Here is a 19,973-nt window from a genome sequence, read left to right on the forward strand (position 1 = left end):
GGTTCTTACAAACGCCATAACTGTTGTATCTCATTTCATCTCATCTCATACAGAAGGATGTAACGTAACTCCCTACCAAGGACGCAGAACCGTACGATGCGAGAACAGGTGTCAAAGCTGCGCTTACGTGTGCCAAGCATTTATTTAAGACATATATCGATGCTTGGCGTGGCGGTGTCAGCTGATGACAAGGGCTTCTATGGTTTATATATTTTCTTTTGATTTTTTTTTGTTCGCTGGGTGGAGGAGTAGAGAGGAACGCTTTCGGATGCCAATGTGGAGATGGTGGGTGAAGGTGGTTAAAGGGTGCGCATGAGTCCTTTTAACGGGAAAACTCTAACGCTCTCGTTCTGCGTAAAATCCGGCGCCGCCGGCGTTGTGGGCGAAAAATCCCTGGAGAAGCAACCCGACTTGGCCACCTAGGTGACGGAATCTTGTGGCGCCAGAACCTGCGCACCACTGCGGCGAGAGTGGTACAAATACTCCCAGGACTCTGTTAATGTAGAGATTGACCAGCTCCCCATACAAGGGCATTGCACCATTTACTCTATTGCGTCATATATACTATTATGGCGGAGTTTAAGTATCGCTTCTAGTTTTTTTATGGTCGGCAGGTATGGGTGTTAGCTTTGCCTATTCTTTCTTGTGCTGGCTTCGTTTCTTTGCCTGCAACTGTAAGCCCAGGTTTTGTACATGCGCGGCTAATCTATCAAAATAAGGATTTTTGGGCGGCTGAGATGGGCGAACTTCCACAAGCGCCGAAGGCTGATTGACGTTGCTTATGCGCCAGCGCACCGTGACTATTATTGCCACATCCACGGCAGAGTTAAAGCAACTCGCGAGTAGGAAACAAGTAGCGGCTGAATGAAGGCCCTGCTATATTGCGAACCTCATTGATCTGGCTGGGCGCGGCGATAGCGGGCTTGTATGACATCAGTGAAAGGAAATCACTTTTGCGACGCGACTTGAGGAGTAAGCAATCCAGCTTGGCTTCGTTATCAGTTAGTCCAGATTGCACCGGAAATTGACCGTCTCATGAAAGGTTGATATCGACAGCTTTGTTCCTCAAGCTGAAAATAATAAATGGAGCCAACTACATCATTTGCAGGCGCCCATCAGCACATGTTCAAGCGATATCAATGGCTACAGCGACACGAAGCAGCGCGGTCTGAATGACAGCTCAATATCACGCATCTTAGTACGGTCTTTCAAACCACTTGACTTGTTTTGAAGCATAAGACTGAAGTTGAATCTTGTACAAATGCGCAAGAATTATTACACGTAAAATAACTTTCAGGTAACAATTTAAATTCAAGACTACACGGCGAGATATGGACAGGAATGTGATGGCGCTAACATTACAACGGAGAAAGACAGCGAAAATTGTGGCGAAGAAACCCGAGTTAATGATACACTAGGTGTGATCAAGAAGCTGTAATTGACGTGGGCAAGGAGGGAAATGCGAACAGCAGATAAGCGACGGTCCCTGAGGGTACCAGGGTGGAGTCCAAAAGAAAGTTAACGCAGAAGAGGGATGCACCACATCAGACTGGCCAATGAAATATGAAGTGTGGGAATAAGGCCACAGCAGCTGGCTCGGACACGGCTAATTGTAAACCAATAGGAGACGCTCCTGCAGTTGAGTAGATGCAGCAGGACTGACGGTGATGAACTTAGAACCAGGCCACAGGGTCGTTATTTGACTAGTGTTTTAAACTGTTTTTAGTGTGCGCGGAAAATGGATTAGTGATATTTTCAATTACCTTACGATGGACATTCTTGAATTTAGTGAGATACGTCTGTCAGAGAAAATGCGGCAGAAGGCGGATTCCCATTCGTGAAAATGCATGTGAGGAAGGCCTTGAGCGAATTATTTATAATAATTTTGCCCGCAGCGGTTATAAACAATCACACAAATTATTGAAAGAACATTTCACGTTTCATGTGGCCCTGCCTGATATTTTACAAATGAGGCATATCATAAACAGCAAATACGACTGCATACTAATTTCATTTACGGCAAAAAACATTTCGCCTTTTATGTGAGCTTGCGGTCTATTTCACACAGTAGGCACCTCAAAAACACCAAAATTCCATTCAAAAGCAGAAAGCTCAGGAAGTACAGCCTGTTCATGGATGGAGACACTCTCTCTCTTTTGCAGAAAAAAAAATTGGTTCCTGTGTATCCTGCTCGTTTGTTTTTCAATTGGTAGTGAACTCGCTAAAACTTGCTGGTTGAACTTCATCTCAAATTTTAATTAATTTCTTTTCTTTATTTAAAGGCCAATACAATGAGTTTTACGGGTACCATGTACAAATTTTCTGAGAACATGATAATGAACTCAGGCAGGAAGCACTGAAACACGCTGTGTCTTAAGGTTACAGTTAGAGCACGGGCGAGCGGGCAGAACTAGTTGAGCCTTCTCTCATAAGACAACACTGCGAATGGTCACTAAAGTGACAATTTCAGCTTCCGCGTTGAGCTTTATTTAAGCAGCGGAATTTTCGTGAAAGTTTGTCCCAACTTTCTACTTCACGGCTTCATTAAAAGGCTGCCTCTTTCTTACGCATAAATTCTAATGCTCCGTTCTATTCAGTCAGGGGAAATAAAAAGCATAAAAAAAGTTGCAACTATTATCGTTATCGTTACAAGGAGTGTCCATCTCTACTTAGGTCAAGGTCAAATAGTGCACGCAGCTGTCGTTTAAGACCGAATAATCCCTGTAAGCGCAGGAATAACCTCCAAGAAAAGACCCTGGGAAGTCTGACTTCCATTGCGGATTCAGTGATACCCAATCGTTGTAAAAACAAAAAAACAGCTGACCTTCGAGCATATCTCGGTTACTTTCAAGTTATGGGGTCATGCTTCTGACATAACGTATTGCTGCCGATTTTGTTCTGCTTATGATTTCTACTGCGTCAGCAGTATAGCCCTCATTCGGCGAGAATGCCGCTGTCTGTGTGTCTGAAGCCTGCAGTCAGTGCGAACCCTGACCACATGCGAGAAACAAGCTGAACTTACAACGGACTTAGCACTGCGCAGACGCGTCGTCGAATGATTTTGAATGGTTAATTTATTGTTTGCTTCTGAGCATGCGTACCAGTTTCATCGTTCTCAGACGTTCACAAGGTGAAATAATGTGTTTACTTCTTTATGCAATGATTATATATTTTATAAAAATGGAATTTATAGATATTCTTGACATTTAGAGAGCACTAATAACGAACTACTAGAAGCTCGTAACGTTCAGCCGTTTTGAGTGCTACTTATTGCAGGGTTAAAGAAAATCCTATTTCGCGTTCTCGTTTCCCATCATTTACTTCAAGTTGTCCAGCTTCGCGACGTTTTCTTCCAGCGTTAATTAGTGATAAAGTTAGGCGCCTGCGTGCTTCTATAGTGGCCTCCGTAGGAGAGCTTTCTCTGTCGCAAATATCACCCGCTCGTTTAAGCACACATGGCGCTCAAACGAGCTGCACAAAGCGCATGGGAGGAGAACAGCCCCTCTCCGCGTGCCACCTGCCCTACACACACATCGCCCCCCCCCCCCCTCCTCCAGCCCCCGTTTGTGGCTATTTTCCTTTTTTCACGCCTGTGTACGTAGCAGTAAGTGGAGGCGCAAAGACAAAAGTCGGTGCATAAAGCCTCAAATGCTGTCAGAACCGTGCCGCGGCGTTCCCTTACAAAACAACTTAATGAGTTTGAATTGACGTTTAATTCCATGTGCTAATTGAACTCTCTGATAATAAATTGACTCGTTGTTGCGGTTTTCTATTGAGTTACAGAAACCAATTGGCCACCGCGTTCAAATTGAAACAAAATACAGAGGTGCATTTGAGCTCACTCGAAACGTTTTGTCGAGTAAAAATTGAGTGTGCATTTAGTCTCTTCACTCACTGTGTTGAGCAGTAACAACCTATATCTTGGTATGAAAATGTTGCCAGAACACCGGAAAATTGTTTGCTTAGTGAAAAGTAATAAAACACCTTGTCCGCCATATATGCTGACCTTTCTGAAATATCTTGCACTCCAACAATAGGCTTTTAAGCTTCCACGGAACCAACTATGTATGCGAAACTTTTGCAGAAACATTTTGTAACCGGAATCACAAAATATTACAGAAAATAACTTTTGCCCGCAGTCTAAAAGCAACAAGTAATGATCCCGTGGAGGCAGCATTACAACAGAATAAAATTGCTACAACCATACAGTCACTTGCCCGAAACCTCTATGCTCAAGATTATATACTCGCTATGAAAGATGTTCCATCTAGTATTAATGGTGAGTTTTTAATAACCGGATATAAAAAGTTGAGCGCTATGGGTGGTACAAACCAAGAGGTTTACCGACAAGGTTATATTAGTTGAAGTGAATACTTAGTACACGAACAACGAGATAGGAGTATAAATCAATGCTTAACTACATGTTTGACGTAGATTTCTAGATGTCCCTTAGTTTTCTTTTTTTCCTTTGCAGCAATGTTTCAATGCTTCAAGTGAACATTTCATAAATATTGCTGAAACTTTCCACTTCAAACAGAACTTATCAGCTTTTGGTTGAGCATTATATGAAAAACTGAGCTCCAGGTAAATAATTACCGAACTAAATTAAGTAAGATTCAGCTGACTTGTAGGCAACTCACTTCCTGTAGACTCGAACTGTAATGAGGCTTATTTGACGCGAAAGCAACTGGCTGCCTGTTAACTCATACCAGTGGAGCAGGTTTTGACATCTTAACGAGTGAGCTCAATAAAGCCTGGGTTTTTATCAGAATTTTACAGACTCTGCAAGGACTCAATAAGTGGTCAATTGAAACTCAATGTGGGTTTTGAAAGTGTTGGCAGGACCACGTCGCCTTCGTGAAAAGTGCGACTAGAGAAGCTTTTGGATGACTCCGGTAAAAATCAATAATATTAAAGTGATTAAAAGCTTTAATCACGAAAGACTGTTTTGAAGGTTTACTGCGTTACCAGCTGTCGGTCTGGTGCGGCCATCAATAAAGCCACTCATCCTCAGTCACGTCGTTGAGGTTGATGCTGGCGAGAGCTCGCGACACCCCATACTAACAATGCCGATATTCGCATGGAAACAGCCTACTTTTGATGCAACAGCGAAGGAAAAAAAAAACACTAGACCCGTCAGGAAGACGCACAGGACAGGCGTCTGCGCTGTGTGCACTGCATGGGACACGCGTTTTTATTTGTGTATGCTAGTGCATGGGCGTTTCTGTACCCAAAACGAGCTCTTGGCAACAAGCCCAACTGGACCACATAACCTTCTAATTCCGTGTTATCCCCGCCCAGCATGGCAACACCGATATGAATCCTTCTTGGTTCAAAGTGATGACATAATCCAGAGTAGTGGCATGATTAAACTGTGTTGCTAGGCATACTCGTATCATGAGCAGAGCCACTACTCCCGCAAGTTTATTGGCGACACAGTCATTTTTGCCATTTTGTCACTCAGGGAAGTGTGGGAACGGCAGGGAGTGTTTTTTTTTTCCATAGCGTATTCAACAACGATTCCTGACGGCAGCGTCACATATATCGTAGTTCTTTCAGGACAACAATGTTCCTCCATAACTACACGCTGACCATTAAAGGGCAACTGCACCACTTTTTGAGAATTCCGCGGCATTGAAGGATTTAAATGTATACAGGCTGTAGGTAAAGCATGCCAAGCGTTTTGTGCCAGCATTTAAAATAGTGATGATTGAATTTTAGGCTTATGCACAAAGCACGCAAGAAGTGCGGGCAAGTCCGGTGTGACGTCACAGAAGGTAAAATTTCAAATTACTGCTGCCGTCAACCAGATCCTGCCGCGCCTCGTTTCATCCTGCCGAATAACTCTCGGCGGGGTTTGTCTTAAGTGGCGTCGGTTTTATTCCTTCAAAGCAACCGTTTATGCGTCGGAAATGTACAGGCATCTTCGGTGATGTCATCATGCGCCCCTACTATGCGCTGGGGGCTGCGGAATGCCATCCCTATTGTAAATAGCGATTACGTCATCATTTGAAATGCTAGCCCAAAAGGACTTCGCATGTTTTACTTGGAGTTTCACTCGACCGCTTTAAGCTCATCGATTTCTAAAACTTACGCAGTTGCTCTTTAATGTGCCTTCCGAGGACTTAATGGAGGAATTCACCCCACAAGCTAACTCCATGTACGTGGCAGTGAGACTAAAGAAGAAAGTTTAACAAGCCACCTGGAGGAAGTAAGACTCAAAAAAACGTGCAGCATGGCAGCTTGGCGTGCTAGAGCGCTAAAGGGACAGAGCGAAGGCCGGTATAGGAATCACGAAGAGAGCGCACGAAAAGAGGCATCAGTACTCGACAGGTCAACAGAACAGAAAACGCAAATCACGTACGTTAGGTATGGCGGCGACTGCGTGCCGTCGCCACAACCGATGCTCACCTTCCGTGGTCGAATTAGTCGCTCTCATCGAGGAGGTTCCGACAAGCAAAAGAAACAGGCGAAGATAGCGGCAGCTTAGCGCAGCTGTCGGACGCGAGGAAAACGGCGATGGGGACAGAGGAAGCCAGAGCCCCGGGTCTGCATACCGAGCCGACAAACCCGGCGAATTCCCGCCCGCTCACAGCACGCCGCGAAAGTTACACAAGACCAGCTTGAAACGCGCCTTAAGCAAGCCACAATCCAAAGAAAGAGAGAGAAAAGTCGAAGAAACGGACGGGGAGGTAAAAACGGCACAAACGAGTGGGAAACATGTCACGGCGCTCGAACAAGAAGAGGTCCCGTTTTGAATCCGCGCCGCGGTCGCGGTCGTGTCGCACTCAAAAGCAGCCGCGCGCGGGCCCCGAAAAAGAGCGCTCGCGCCACCATCTGCGCGCGCTCGGAGCGCAGCCAGGTTGCTTTTTATGCAGGGCGCCTTCTCTCACACCGGCAAGCCTATCCTTCTTGCCCGGCCCTGAGCCAGCGAGCGGTCGTTCCCCACAGCGCTACCCGCTCGAGCGCGCCGGTCCCTTGTTTACCACTCCGAGAAGGGAGACGACGCCCGTAAGAACGCCGCGGCTGTTTCCTGTCGCGACCGCGGGCTAAGCATTCACTTTTTCCCTGCCGGTTGAGCTGCACGTTGCCGCGTAGGTGGAGGTTTGTATACTGCGCTGTATATATTTCGCCACGGACGGCGGAGTCGACTGAAGGCTGGATGGGGCTTGCCCGCGGAAGGCTTCCTGCCAGGAGGGTCCGGGTATCGGCGCTTCGCAACTCTGCAACTCTTCGCTCAGAGTTCAAAACATGCCCCCTACAATCAGCGCCCTCCGCCACGACGAACACGCGACAGCGATATCGGTATCAAACACTCCTGCCCTCCGCAAAATACCCCCTGACGGGACTACGAAGGACGTGTCTGACTTATCAATACACGTGGCACGAACTCACAGCAAGCTCAGAATCCTGCCAATGCTCCATTCCATTCTCATCGGTGCCAAGATGAATATCTGAGCCTGGAGGGCTAACGGCTCACCGGGTTTTCCCTTACGACCGAAATGACGTCATCATCATCAGCATGACCACGCCCACTGCAAGGGAAATTGTCTCTCCAATTAACCCTGTCGTTTGCCAGCTGCGGCTACCGTATCCCCGCAAACTTATTAACCTCATCCGCCCACCTGACTTTCTGCACCACCTGCTACGCTTGCCTTCTCATGGAATCCACTCCGTTACCTTTAATAAGGACCAGTGGTTATCTTGCCTTCACATTGCATGCCCTGTCCAAGCCGAAATGTAATGGAAACTAAGTGACGTCATCTGAAATATCACCCTAACACAAACTTTCCTCCAAAAAAGGATAAAGAATCTGTGCCACTTTCGAATTTTTATTACCTCATTCGAATGGAAGTGTATCGTAAACTCAGAAGACCGTCCATCTGCGTTCACAAGCGTCACTTGTTTCGGAAGAACACTCTGAGGACACAAGTCAGCAAATCTATACTTTCCGATTGACTGCGGAAGTGTAAACGGAGGTTTTATTAGAAGACAAAGAATAAGTTCGATATATAACCGTCATACCGCACTGTAAAATTTTAAGCCATGACGAACCAGATTAGTGCCGAATCAAATTATGGAGAAAAATACGATTACTGCATACTCAAAATCAGCTAATTAGGTCTGAAGGTTTCCAATACTCCGCTCTAAAGCCAGCCGTAGCCGCCCTCACTGAAGCAGACTTCCTGGGCTGGACCCTCAGGGTGCGCCTCTGCCGGCTTCTAGTGCTTTTTTTTTACCTCTGTATTTATTGCCCCATATCATTCGAGTGTCATTCAAATCGACCACTGTTCAATCAATGGAAGTAGCATTTAACTATAAAAACGAGCCCTGGCATATCAGATGGTATAGTCCCATCTTTCGTGCATTGGCACTCCTTCCAACGAAAAAAAGAGACGTGCTGCGTAAATTAGTGAAGAAACACGAAACAAGGCATATTCGAAGTGCTTCAAGCAGAATCGAGCATTGCTTACAAAAGGAATCAAACACGCTACGCACGTGTCGAGCGGCATTCGACAACAGCGTGCTATTCATTAAATTTGTAGTCGCACTCAGTGTTCTGTCGAAAATTCTAAAAGAAAGGGCAAATGCCGGCAATTCGGAACGATAAGGTGGACAGGAACAGAGATCGTCTCACCGTCGGCCCTGACAAAAGCCGCTGCAACTATATCTTCTACTCGACGGCACCTCGCGCGGCATGGCCCCAAATTACTCGCATTCCACACTTGAGAGACGCTGGTGCCAACCGTTTAGCTGTAACAGCGCATGAATTTTGTTTTTCGTTTTGTTTTTTCCTCTCACCTTGGAAAGCAGGGAAAGGACAGCCACGTGGGTTCTCTCCGTTAATCGAGGCTCAGCGCATACACGTGGCGTCGAGACTGCGTAAGACGGGAGGGGCGGTGCCGGAGAATGAATTTCCCTGCCTGCCACGCGGCAACTCTTGAACTTGGCACCAGAACCGGTCGAGGGGGGATTGAGGGGAGCAAAAAGAAAAACCCCCGGAAAGCACTAAACCAGGTAGCGACAGATCAAGGAGCAAACACAGGAGGACAGCCAAGCATGCCGCCTTCGCGATCCATTAATCTGAGCTCCCGGTCGCGTTCCAGCCTTGTTAGAGCAGCTGCCGCCATCGACGGACCAGGAAGGGCGTGGGCAAACACAGCACGCACGGCGGCTGGCCGGTGCCGTACAGATCGCCTCCGTCGCTGCCCGAGGCGTGATCGGCATCGGTGAAAAGTAGACGAGACTGCACGACCACGTCGCGGACTGGATGGCCGGTGCCGGGTACGACGAATACGCAAAAAAGAAAAGTCCAGACGCATATAAGATGAGGCGGAAGGCTCGCGTTCAGGCCGGTGTGGTTACGAAAGTGCCTTTTCGTAATAGTTGCCTCTGAATGCGTTTCTCAACTTGCTCATCCGTGACGACTTACTTACGAGGGCGTTTGAGATAGGCGAAATAAATAAAAACTGAAATCAGTGCTCGTGTAATTACTGGCTCTGTTTCTCTTTTCAGTAAGCCGCATTTCTGAAAGAGGCTAGCGATTCCTCTAGAGACTAGCTTGCGAAGTAATTTCGAAAACGCACCAGTCAAAGAAAAAAAAAGTTAAGAAAAATTTGAAGAGCATTCTCGGTAACAAAAAATGCAGCGTTACTTAACTGCGTCATAATGTAGCCCACGGTCATAATGAATGTGTTGTTAATTAGGATAGGTATGACAAACGAGATTACACACAAAAATGATATTCATCTGCCGGCTCAGGTAAGTACACTACGAGCACTAGGACGGCTGAATTTCAAAGCATAACCAGGTGAATGCGAAATTAAGGCGTGAATAAGAACCTGCTTCACGAGTCCTGGTTACGACTATAAATCGTGAAGAGGCCATGCCCACGTAGTCGCAAATAAACGCGAACGAATCCCAGAGCAGAAATATCTGCCGCTCGAACAGAAGCTTTGTTGGTTGTTAACAACTTTATTTGAGCCACTTCATTGGATAAGGTGAGGCTGCGTGAAGGGAGAGGGGGATGAGAAGGACTGCGACGGGCCCTCGGGCCGCTCTAGATGATCGGGCACTGTTGGGCCGCGGCGACCTTCAAGGCCCAACCCATGGTGCAAAGCTGTCGCTCCGGTTGTGAGCTGTGCAGAGCAGACTCCCATCACGCCTGTGATTTCAATCCTTGAAAAGCCTCACGAAAAGAGCAGAACATAAAGGACAGTACAGTTGCGCAGGGAAAGATGATCACCTCAATGCGTTACAACACTGGAGGTAACAGCTCGGAGTTGATAATACGACGGGAAGCTCGAAATGCAACCCATCCCGAAGAAATAAAATGTGCTCAGACGCTGCTAACCACATCGTTTTCATATAAAAGGCCTTGCAAAGATACCCCGAGCCCAACGTATGTAGACAAGGCATATAGAGTGTCCCAAAGACTCAATGAAACTATGAATTCATAGTGACCGGCCAGCGTATTTTCAACTGAGAAACGTCAAGCGCGCCGGATCAGTATGAACCGAGCCTTCATTAATACCATAGTGCACTCTACTAACGAGAGAGGATTTTATGTGCTAAATGGATTAAGCTCCAGCGCCTACAAAAGTTTTGTTTTAAAAAAACATAGGCAAGCTTATAAGTGCCGCGTAGCATAAGCCCCAGTTGTCAGCAGAGCAAACCAACAGAAAATATGTGCTGCAAGCGCATTAGCTGCGAAGGAAAAATAGGATTAGTAAAAAAAAAAAAGAAGTGTGCTGGAACCGCAGTGTGAAATTCAAATTTTCCAACCTTGGGTTTTCAGAAAATGTTTACTGCCCCTCGTTACGACCGCAGTCATTCTAAACACCCGTTAGCAGCTTTCTCATAGCAAGAATTTGTTTCGAAACATCCGGAGAAAGAGCCGACCGTAAATCAGCGCAGCCACGCAAGCCGCAGCCGCCGAGATGTCACGTGACACTGCGTGACAGCTGCTCTTTGATTCCGCACGCCTGTACACTGGATACACGTTACGGCTTTATAGCAGCCTGCCAAGCCATATTTTTTTTTACTAAACGGCCTTGTTGTCGGCCTCTTGGCGAATAAACATTTCTTTTCGCACGTGAAAATTAATCCGGGCTCTGAATAAACAGTGATGGCGCACTAGAACCAGAACCAACCGCGGTTTTTCTAGCGGGGCTTTCTGAGAAAAAAAAATATGCACAAGTAACTGCGAAACGACTGCCGCTGTTTCAGTTCCAGAAGTGAGAGTGAGAGAGAGAGTGAGACGAACATGTGAAAAGGCAGGCAGTCTGACCAGGACTATGCCAGCTGGAAAAGACAGATGGAGTGACAATGAGAGCAGACCGTATGTAAACGTAGTATCGGGGACAAAAGAGGTATGCTCCAAGAGGCGGGAGCCGGAGCAACGAAAAACTGTGGCATTTTGGGTGCTAAAGCGCGAAACATTGAAACGAACCGAGCCATATGCCTGCTGATAATAAAGGTGACGCACTGTATGTCTCGATCCCAAATACCGCCTGTAGATGACATTGCAACACATTATTCCGTTGCTCTCGCTCCCGCCGCTTGGAGTATACCACTTTTGTCCCCGATAGTACACGCGAAGGCTTCACAGGCCCCTAGAAAACAGCAATAACCTTGTGGGTTGCTCTGCAATTCATCAACGAAGCCACCGGCACAGAATTTGACATATCAATGTGACAGAACGCTGACAGCTCAATCTAATGTGCAGCATTTTCGCGTGCTCTGGCTGAGCAAGCAGGATGCGGAGGAAGGCAGGAAGGCAACCAGCTTGTGCCGTGTCTTCCGGCCTTCGTCGTTCACGTCCTGCGCACGCTCTGTTCCGTCAGAGGGCGAGTGAACCCGCGAAGGGTACTTGGATTGTAAGAAGGCGAGGAATGGTGTTCGCCACATAACGGGAATCAGCGGAGGTGTAGAACCTCCGTCTCCAGGGCTCCAGAACAACAGCTTACGCACAGCCTACATTATTCAGCAAGTGAAGCGAAGAATTCGAGGTTATTCAAGAGTTCGAATCTACCGAGCTTCTAGATGAACCATGCAAAGTATTTTTGCACTAGCATTTAAAATGCTGACATAATCGTCGATTAAAACCGCAACGATGTTTAGGCTTCTCCTCACTACTTCGGAGTAGTGCGAAGAAACTCGGCAGTGACGTCATTGTTGCCGAAATTTCAGTGTCCGCTGCTTACGCCTGCATGCTGCTGTGCGTCGTCAGATGGCGCCAAACAATGCATTGTGAGCTTCACTTCAATGGCGTCGGTTTTCTTCCATGGAATAACCGTTTCTTCGCTGGAAACACAGTGCCGTCATACGTGACGTCATTATCGGGGCCTCTGCCCGTCGCTGTGCACTTCAGAGAAGCCTGAACGCCGACGACGACTTTATTCGGCGATTACGCCACCATTTCAAATGCTAGAGCAGAACGATTTCGCAGGCTTTACCAGCACATTTCGCACATTCGGCAATCTAAAACTCATAGAATTCTAAAACCGCTTCAGTAGCCCATTAAAGCAAAATATAAGGATATGTGCGATTTTCACAAAAAAAAAAACCATTTTCTCGACCAGGTATCCAAGCGAGAAGCACTGTTTGCCCCTGCAGTGAGGAGCTATTTACGTACGCAATCAATGTACAATTCAGTACGCCCATGCTTACTTTTTCCAGGTCATAAAAAGGACATGAAGCATCATGATATCGCTACAGCGTATACGAGGGAGCTTTATCCAGGACAGTTTTTGCACTTCACCTCGAAATTTACGTCTCAGCAGGTATAACGAGACGTGAGAGTTTAGTAACACGCCGCGAGCAACTGCGTTCGTGGAACGTGCCCCCTTTTTTAAGAGGTGTTCCCGCTCCTCCGTCCGTCGCCTTCATTAACGATGCCCTGACGTGGAAGTGGCGCGACCCGGTCGTAGCAAAATGTTCTGACGCCGACGGCGTGCGCCATTACGTAATTAACTTCTTCCCAGAGGGGAGGCGACACCGACCTCGCTTATTATGACGGCGTCGGGACCTATTAGAAAATGTAAAATACATAAATGAAAGGCCCTCTTTCATTTCGTGACAAAGTGCGGGTGGAGAAACGAGTCTAGCGAATTTTGACGAGCTTGCGGTCTCCAACTGCGCGCAGTCATGTTTCGGCACTCTGGTTCTCCAGAGAAATCAGGCATCCATTGATTAGTCTTTGCGGCATTTGACTGACGCGCCTAAATCATTTATTTTTTATTTTTGCGGTCGTTTATGTTTTCCTTCTTAAGAGTCAAAAAGTCGGTCGCATTGTACGGCATGAGGAGATAATTTTTGATCTCGATTATGGAGGGCTTAATTAAGGCAAGCAAAGACTGCACTTAAGGCAATTAAGGCAAGCCCAATTAAGGCAAGCCCAGACGCTAGGCGTCTGTTCCGACTCAACTCCAGTGCTCCACGTGCTGTAATCTGGTCCTGGTCACGGTCAGTAGGTATAGGAAGCATGCACAGACGTCACTGTGGCCGCCATTTTGCGGAACATAGAGCGCGTATGTTCAATCGGCTTATCGCCACTTGCTATGGCTTCCACCGCAGAAGTTTTTTGTACTGTACCTTCGTCTGGCTACGATCTCTGCTGATGGCGTTAGCCGGAGGTGACACCAATAGAGAGGAGCTTCCACAAATACCTATGTGGACGTTGCACGTACACTACCTCCTTACTGTACGAAGTAACTACGGTAGAAAACAGGATTCTGGGAACACAGTGTCATCGACTTTGAATTTTGCGAAACCAATCAGGAAATACAAAGAATGTGTAGAGAACGGGAATGTGAGAACGGGAGAACCAACAAGAAGATAGAAGATGTTTTGAAATCCTTGGCTAATCTGTGGTCTATCTCCGCTTCAAAGTTCACAACGCCATGCTCAGTTTCGTAATCGCGGGAGCGGTGTTGTATACTGCCAAAAAATGAGAACGCGTCATGAATTAAGTGCAGCGTCATAGTCTGCCGGTTCCAACCGTACATTCACTAATTTAAAATTCCCTTGCTTGTTGCTCACCGGTGCAGCCTGAAGTACTCAATTTTGCTATGAAATGCATCCATAGGTAATTGTGGTCTAACGTAGCGTTCACTTTCCCTCCCCTATTTGCCGTAAACTCCAACACAACAGCTTTCCCTTCCTAACGCTAAGCAGTGCTGTGGTAGCGCTGCACCAGGGACAAGTGCTGAGCATGTGAACATTTTTTGCTCTTCATTTGCGCGATTCTGACGTCCGTCTACGTTGTCCATCAGCCATTCTTACAGCCGCATTCACCACAGTGCAACACCCAGTGCGTAAGACGCGAACAGGACCACAGCGAAGACGGCAAAATGCACCCAGAGTTAACCAGTTGCCTTGCCATACGCAAAAAGCGGCACAAAACTAATTTGGACTGGAAAGGCTTCAGTATGGTTGTTTACGGTGATCGCCGCCCTCGTTTGGGGTCCTATAGACATGGACCACCTTGTGCCTGAAGTGGACATTGTCTTACGAATTTCACTGAAGGTTTCGTTTGATCACGCATGGTTTCCAATGCATAGCTGTGTTGAGTACGCACGCGCACCCAGCAGAACCGGAAGTTGGATAGGCAGTTCAGCGCGGGTCAAAGGGTTGCGGTTACTAAAGGGGTTAGAGCTCGGTACCTCCATATGCAGAGAGTGACAACGCCGGAAACGTGAGACTGGCGGCAATGTTCCGCTACTGCAACAATGTGTCGATCAATTTCGCATCTTGACAGGGCCATGCAAGAGTGATGACGTTTCCAAAGCAGGTGGTGCCTCCAGCAGTGGGCATGCCCTGTGGCAGCGCAGTGATTGATGACGTCCGTAATTGGGCGCTGCAGCAGCTACCGAAGCCGGGCGTCGGCAGATTAGCCATCAACTTCACTGAGGAACAGAGCTCTCGCATTCCTGCGTTGGCGTATGGCACATGCTCTTGCAGGAAGCCACCACAGCGCAAAGAAATTCCAGCACAGGTTGGTGTCGGAACAGTGAAGGCCGAACGCAGCGAAGGGCTGACATTTGAGGGGAGCACGTGGGGACACAAATCTCACGCATAAACGTTCAGCGTTCCGCCATTCAAAGATATATCAACACAAGCGACAATCGTCCCGCATAAACGTCCAGCGTTTCGCCATTCAGCGATATCAACACAAGCTACAATCGTAAGAGAACCAAGGATGGACAGTCTTCACTGTAGCTGTCGCTGAGAAAAATTTGTTCGCACTGTCTACACTCTTTATAATTTTTTTTCTTTGGTGTGATGCGTGCCACTGGTTAAGGAGCGGAGGTGCTTGTTATTAAGTTTAAGGCAGCACGTCAGATTTGCCGCCAGGGCGTGGTCACATGTGGTGAGATAATCAACACCGATGTTGACTATCCTGTCGCTCTGCATTGACGTTTAGATCATCACCGTAGCGTTGGCTAGCTGCCCAAAGACCCACAACAACACTTGATATGAAAAGTAGAGCTAAGCTATTGTCATTCATACGTACCGGTGGCAGTTAATTCGTAAGTAACGCTGTGCAAAGCAGCTTTCTTAGAACACTGCATTGGCTTCCGTTGCAAACCAAGAAAGGCTTATAAAAGCCTTGGCTATTTCCACGATTTACGTGCACTGGAGAATGTCGTTTGCCTGCAAGGTTCTCGAAAGCACATGTATTTTGGCGCGATGTAGCCAAAATTTGTTTGGCCGCAGCGCAGAGGGTAATTGTGTTTTCGAAATTCTAAAAACTGATATGGATATTACTTATGGTGCGCTGCACACCGCTCATTAATACGGAACGTAAAAGTCATAGTTAAAAAGTAATAGAACTATTCAATCTTAGTTAACCAGTCCGGTAGTTAGCCCTTCTTAGCTATATTCTGATTTACCACACCGCTGACAATGCTACGCGCAAAAAAAAAACGCTCTTCTAACTCGAAAAGACTCTTAAAAATTGACTAAAACTTTAAGTAAATGCCCTCTGTAACGTGGGTTGTATTACGGACGCATGACTCTATATAAAAATAAACAACGTCCACATCGTGGCCTATGAAGCCAAACCGAGACCGGGCGGAATGCATCGCACAACGCAAAGGCTTGCTGCTTCGGAAGAAAAAAAATTCAAAAGATGCAACTATTTTGAACACATACGAAATCGAACATTTTATGGGCCACCTAGACGTTTTTATGGGGCTGTCCTTGCGCCGGTGCACGTCAAAACAAATCGTCATGGCTGTCAGAGGGAAACACCCTATTCAGCGCATTGACAATCGGACGCATTTCGCACGAGGTACACAACAGAGCACGCACTCGAAGTGAACGAGTTCTGTTTCCAAACGCTGCAGGAATCGAATGGGCGAGACGCTCCATTTTCCTTCGCTCGAAGCAATAAAGGTGACACAGTTTGTAGAACGCTCCTTCGTTGGCATTCCACACTGAGGTAGGCCTAAGGGCAAGTTCGCTCCCTTTAAGCGCTGATCAAAATGGTTTATTGACTGTCCATAAACTTCGTAGAGACTATTGCCTTCCTGTAGATATTTCATCTCGTCTATTCATAGTCTATAGACTGCCTAAAGACAAAAGCCATTGTATGGAAAGAAATCTGTCTATAGACCATCTATAGGATTTGTATTGTCTATCGAATAATCCATGGTATTTGTCTGTGTAGAAAGTCTATAGACTGCTAAAAGAAATTTTTATGGGAAGCGCTGTTTTCATGCCTCGGTGGCACTGTTCTTTCACTACTCGCAGACATACAATGTCGCGTCCCTCATGACCTGAGTCGCTTTGAGGCGTTAAACCCCATAAACCTTGTGATAACTGGACTATCCATGAAGGAAAGCTTACAAGAGACTGCCTATGTGCTGTACCCATGCGCAAGACTGGTGGGGTGCTTTGTTCAGCTGAAAAAATTCCAGGTATGTGAAACCACCATGTATCGCACCAATCAGACATACTCTGGGACCCGCAGCCCACTGTATGCCAACTCCCCTCAGGCAAAGTGCGCTGAGTCTTGGCTGCGACCTTCGAAACAACGCCTCCAAAGCAATGCGTGCCATTGAAACGTGAGGACGGATGAAAAAACCTTACAGTGCTTTTTCTTCATTTCTGGAAGGTGAAGCGCGATTCTCTTTCCTCATATACCACAAATGAAGAAAAGTCACTGTCAGGATGTTTGTTCCTTTCTGCAGATTTTATTATGAAAGAATTCGAAGATACGACAATGCAGCATCTGCAGGTGGATTGTGTGACATGGCGGACATTATGCTCGCGAAACGAGCCGATACGGAAGCATACGCGCGAGATGCGTCGGAAGTAGTATAGCCGCACTTGACGCAGGGTGAACGCGTCTAAAGGAAAAAAAAAAAAGCAATGCAGCTTTTGTTGGGCGCTGGGCCAACCGGGGCGTTTTACCCTCACCGCCGGCGGAGACAAATCATAAACCTTAATAAACTAAGATGGCGAACCCACACCATAAGCGCAGATACGGTTGTGTCCACATTACAAGCGGTTCTCAGCGATTGTACCATCAATAGGACAGTAAAGGAAGTTCAGCCAATTCCCGACGTTCCCCATCTTCAACTATGGGTACGTCGACGGCAGGAATGGATACAGGAAGCTTAAAGAGAGAGACGATGCTCCGAGCGCGGAGCCGCTGCGCCGAAGAAACGCTGCTCTGCTTCGCCAATAAATCACGAAACAGATCCAGTGTTCACCGCGGCAGCCCACAGGAGGAAAATGCTTTGGCGCAGCCGACTAGCTTCTGCTACGATGTTGAATGCCTTCAATCATCGTCATCATCAGCCTGACTACGCCCACTGCACGGCAAAGGCCTTTCCCTTGTCTCTCCAACTAACCCTATCCTTCGCCAGTTGCGGCCACCATATTCCCCCAAATTTCTTAATCTCATCCGCCCACCTAATTTTCTGCCGTCCCCTGCTACGTTTGCCTTCTCCTGGAATCCACTCCGTTCCCCTTAAGGACCAGCGGTTATCTTGCCTTCGCATTACATGCCCTGCCCAAGCCCACTTCTTCCTCTTGATTTCGACTAGGATGTCATTAACGCGCGTTTGTCCTCTCACCCACTGCGCCCGCTTCCGATCTCTTAACGTTACACCTATCATTGTTCATTCCATAGCTCGCTGCGTTGTCCTTAACTTAAGCTGAACCCTCTTTGTTAGCCTCCACATTTTAGCCCCATATGTGAGTACCAGTAAGATACAGCTGTTGTACACTTTTCTCTTCCAAAAATAAAAAATTTAGTTCATAGTTATTACACCTAACTACTGCGAAAGTGATGTCCGCCATGGTGTAAAATGCATGTGCACAGGGAGCATTGTCGCATTTTACACGATCTTTTAAACAAAAATTTGTGCGAATTAAAAAAAAAATATCCCTAATACCGTGCCAAGTCGCAGACACAGGTTAGAGAATGCGGATGTCCTCTGCCTTGTTCATGTGGAGATAGACACATTGCCGTTCACTGGAGAAAACAACGTACCCGTAGACCCATGTACAGCATTCATGGACAAAAATTTTGAATAATGAAAAATTGTAAGGTGCTGCCATTGGAAGTATTGTAGGTAATGGTCCATTCTTTGAACGTGTAGGAAAATCTTTCTTTTATTTTTTTTTTCATCGCTCGCATCGAGCAGTTAAGACTGCCATAGAAAACCAATGGGGAACGCTTTTGACGACAGCAAAAACGTTATTAGAAAAAAAATACAAGAATGGCGAAAGAATATCTGCGGATATATTGATTGTTATTGTGATACCGTAAAATATATGTTAAAATATGCATTCTTAAACTCTTTCTTGTTCAAAAATGCTTTTGTCCAGAATTGTTGGATATGTTAGGCGACGGCATGAGGCGGCGCAAATGTTCGCTAAGGTAAACGGGCAATCGATGTGCTGTGCGTGCTCTTCAAGCGCTACGTTGTTATTGTCAGGCACCCATTTTTCTGGAAAATGAATGAATGAATGAATGAATGAATGAATGAATGAATGAATGAATGAATGAATGAATGAATGAATGAATGAATGAATGAATGAATTATGTCGTGCTTTGGCCGTGGCAGTGCCCTACAGCGGCTGGAATCGCGACCAGCGTTAGCGGCGAAGCTGGCGCCACGCGTTGAGAAGCGACTTCGCACAATGTGTGGCCAGCAGCCAGTCTTTGTGATGCGCCGGGTTAGCTGTTGCAGCTGCTCCAACCAGATGTTCTTCGCAATTGCCGACTCCATTTTACGACGTATTGTTCGCAAATGGCCGAACGGAGACGCCGCCCCTTCTTGAGACGTGCTAAATGAGGTGTAGGCCTAAGGGGCCGGCATACCACCTAGCATTTGCGCAGATAATCGACCGCGCCGGCTTTCGAAACACGGTGCACTAGTGCTAATAAACTGCAGCAGAGAAGAAACAACGAGAACGGAGGAGGACACAGATAAGGACGATGCTGTTCGTTCTTTCCTGTGTCCTCCTTGATTGTCGTTGGTTCTGCTCCGTTGCAGTTTATTAATAATGTACTAACCAGTTCAGGAATCCACCTTTTTAATAGTACACTAGGACACGTCGAAAATTAACCGTAGGATACCTGTAGCGCCGAAAGCGTTTAGCGCCGAAATATTATTTGAAGGACGCTTGGCCAGCAATGTGTGTGACACCATTCACGGAAGCAGGCAGAAAGTAGAGGATCGCCAGACCGCGCGCCCCGGCACAAAATCTAGCCTGAACCTACCGTCGACTTCAGGAACCAAGCATCCACTACTACGCTCCGCGCAGTTACCATATGAATCATAATATTTCCACACTATTTCTGAAATTCATTAGGAAAGAAATCACTGGCAGTCACTTTCACGCCTCATGGCAAAGAATCTCAGTACAGTTTTCTTTTTTTTTTTTAATCTTCTGCTGGAAAATTATTCAAGTTCAGCGGATGGCCGCTACTAGAGAATCTGGATCAGTTT

The 19,973-nt window shown here is 46.8% G+C and overlaps 1 protein-coding gene across 7 annotated transcripts in view; it reads right to left on the reverse strand.

The window, feature by feature from the left end:
• The window catches only part of LOC149370562 (solute carrier family 45 member 3-like), a 142,812-nt gene that overhangs the window by 31,912 nt on the left and 90,927 nt on the right, over positions 1-19,973 (reverse strand). Inside the window, exon 1 of one of the 7 annotated variants that reach the window (XM_089562244.1) lies at positions 6,412-6,916. The exons of the other annotated variants lie outside the window; for them this stretch is intronic. The gene's annotated coding sequence lies outside the window, so the exon portion shown is untranslated. Of the gene's footprint in view, positions 1-6,411; positions 6,917-19,973 lie in introns of those variants that run through there. 7 annotated transcript variants of the gene reach the window in all.

This window comes from Amblyomma mixtum, chromosome 1, assembly GCF_055824585.1.
Source record: "Amblyomma mixtum isolate Tamu chromosome 1, ASM5582458v1, whole genome shotgun sequence".
In the NCBI taxonomy this organism is placed as follows: domain Eukaryota; kingdom Metazoa; phylum Arthropoda; class Arachnida; order Ixodida; family Ixodidae; genus Amblyomma; species Amblyomma mixtum.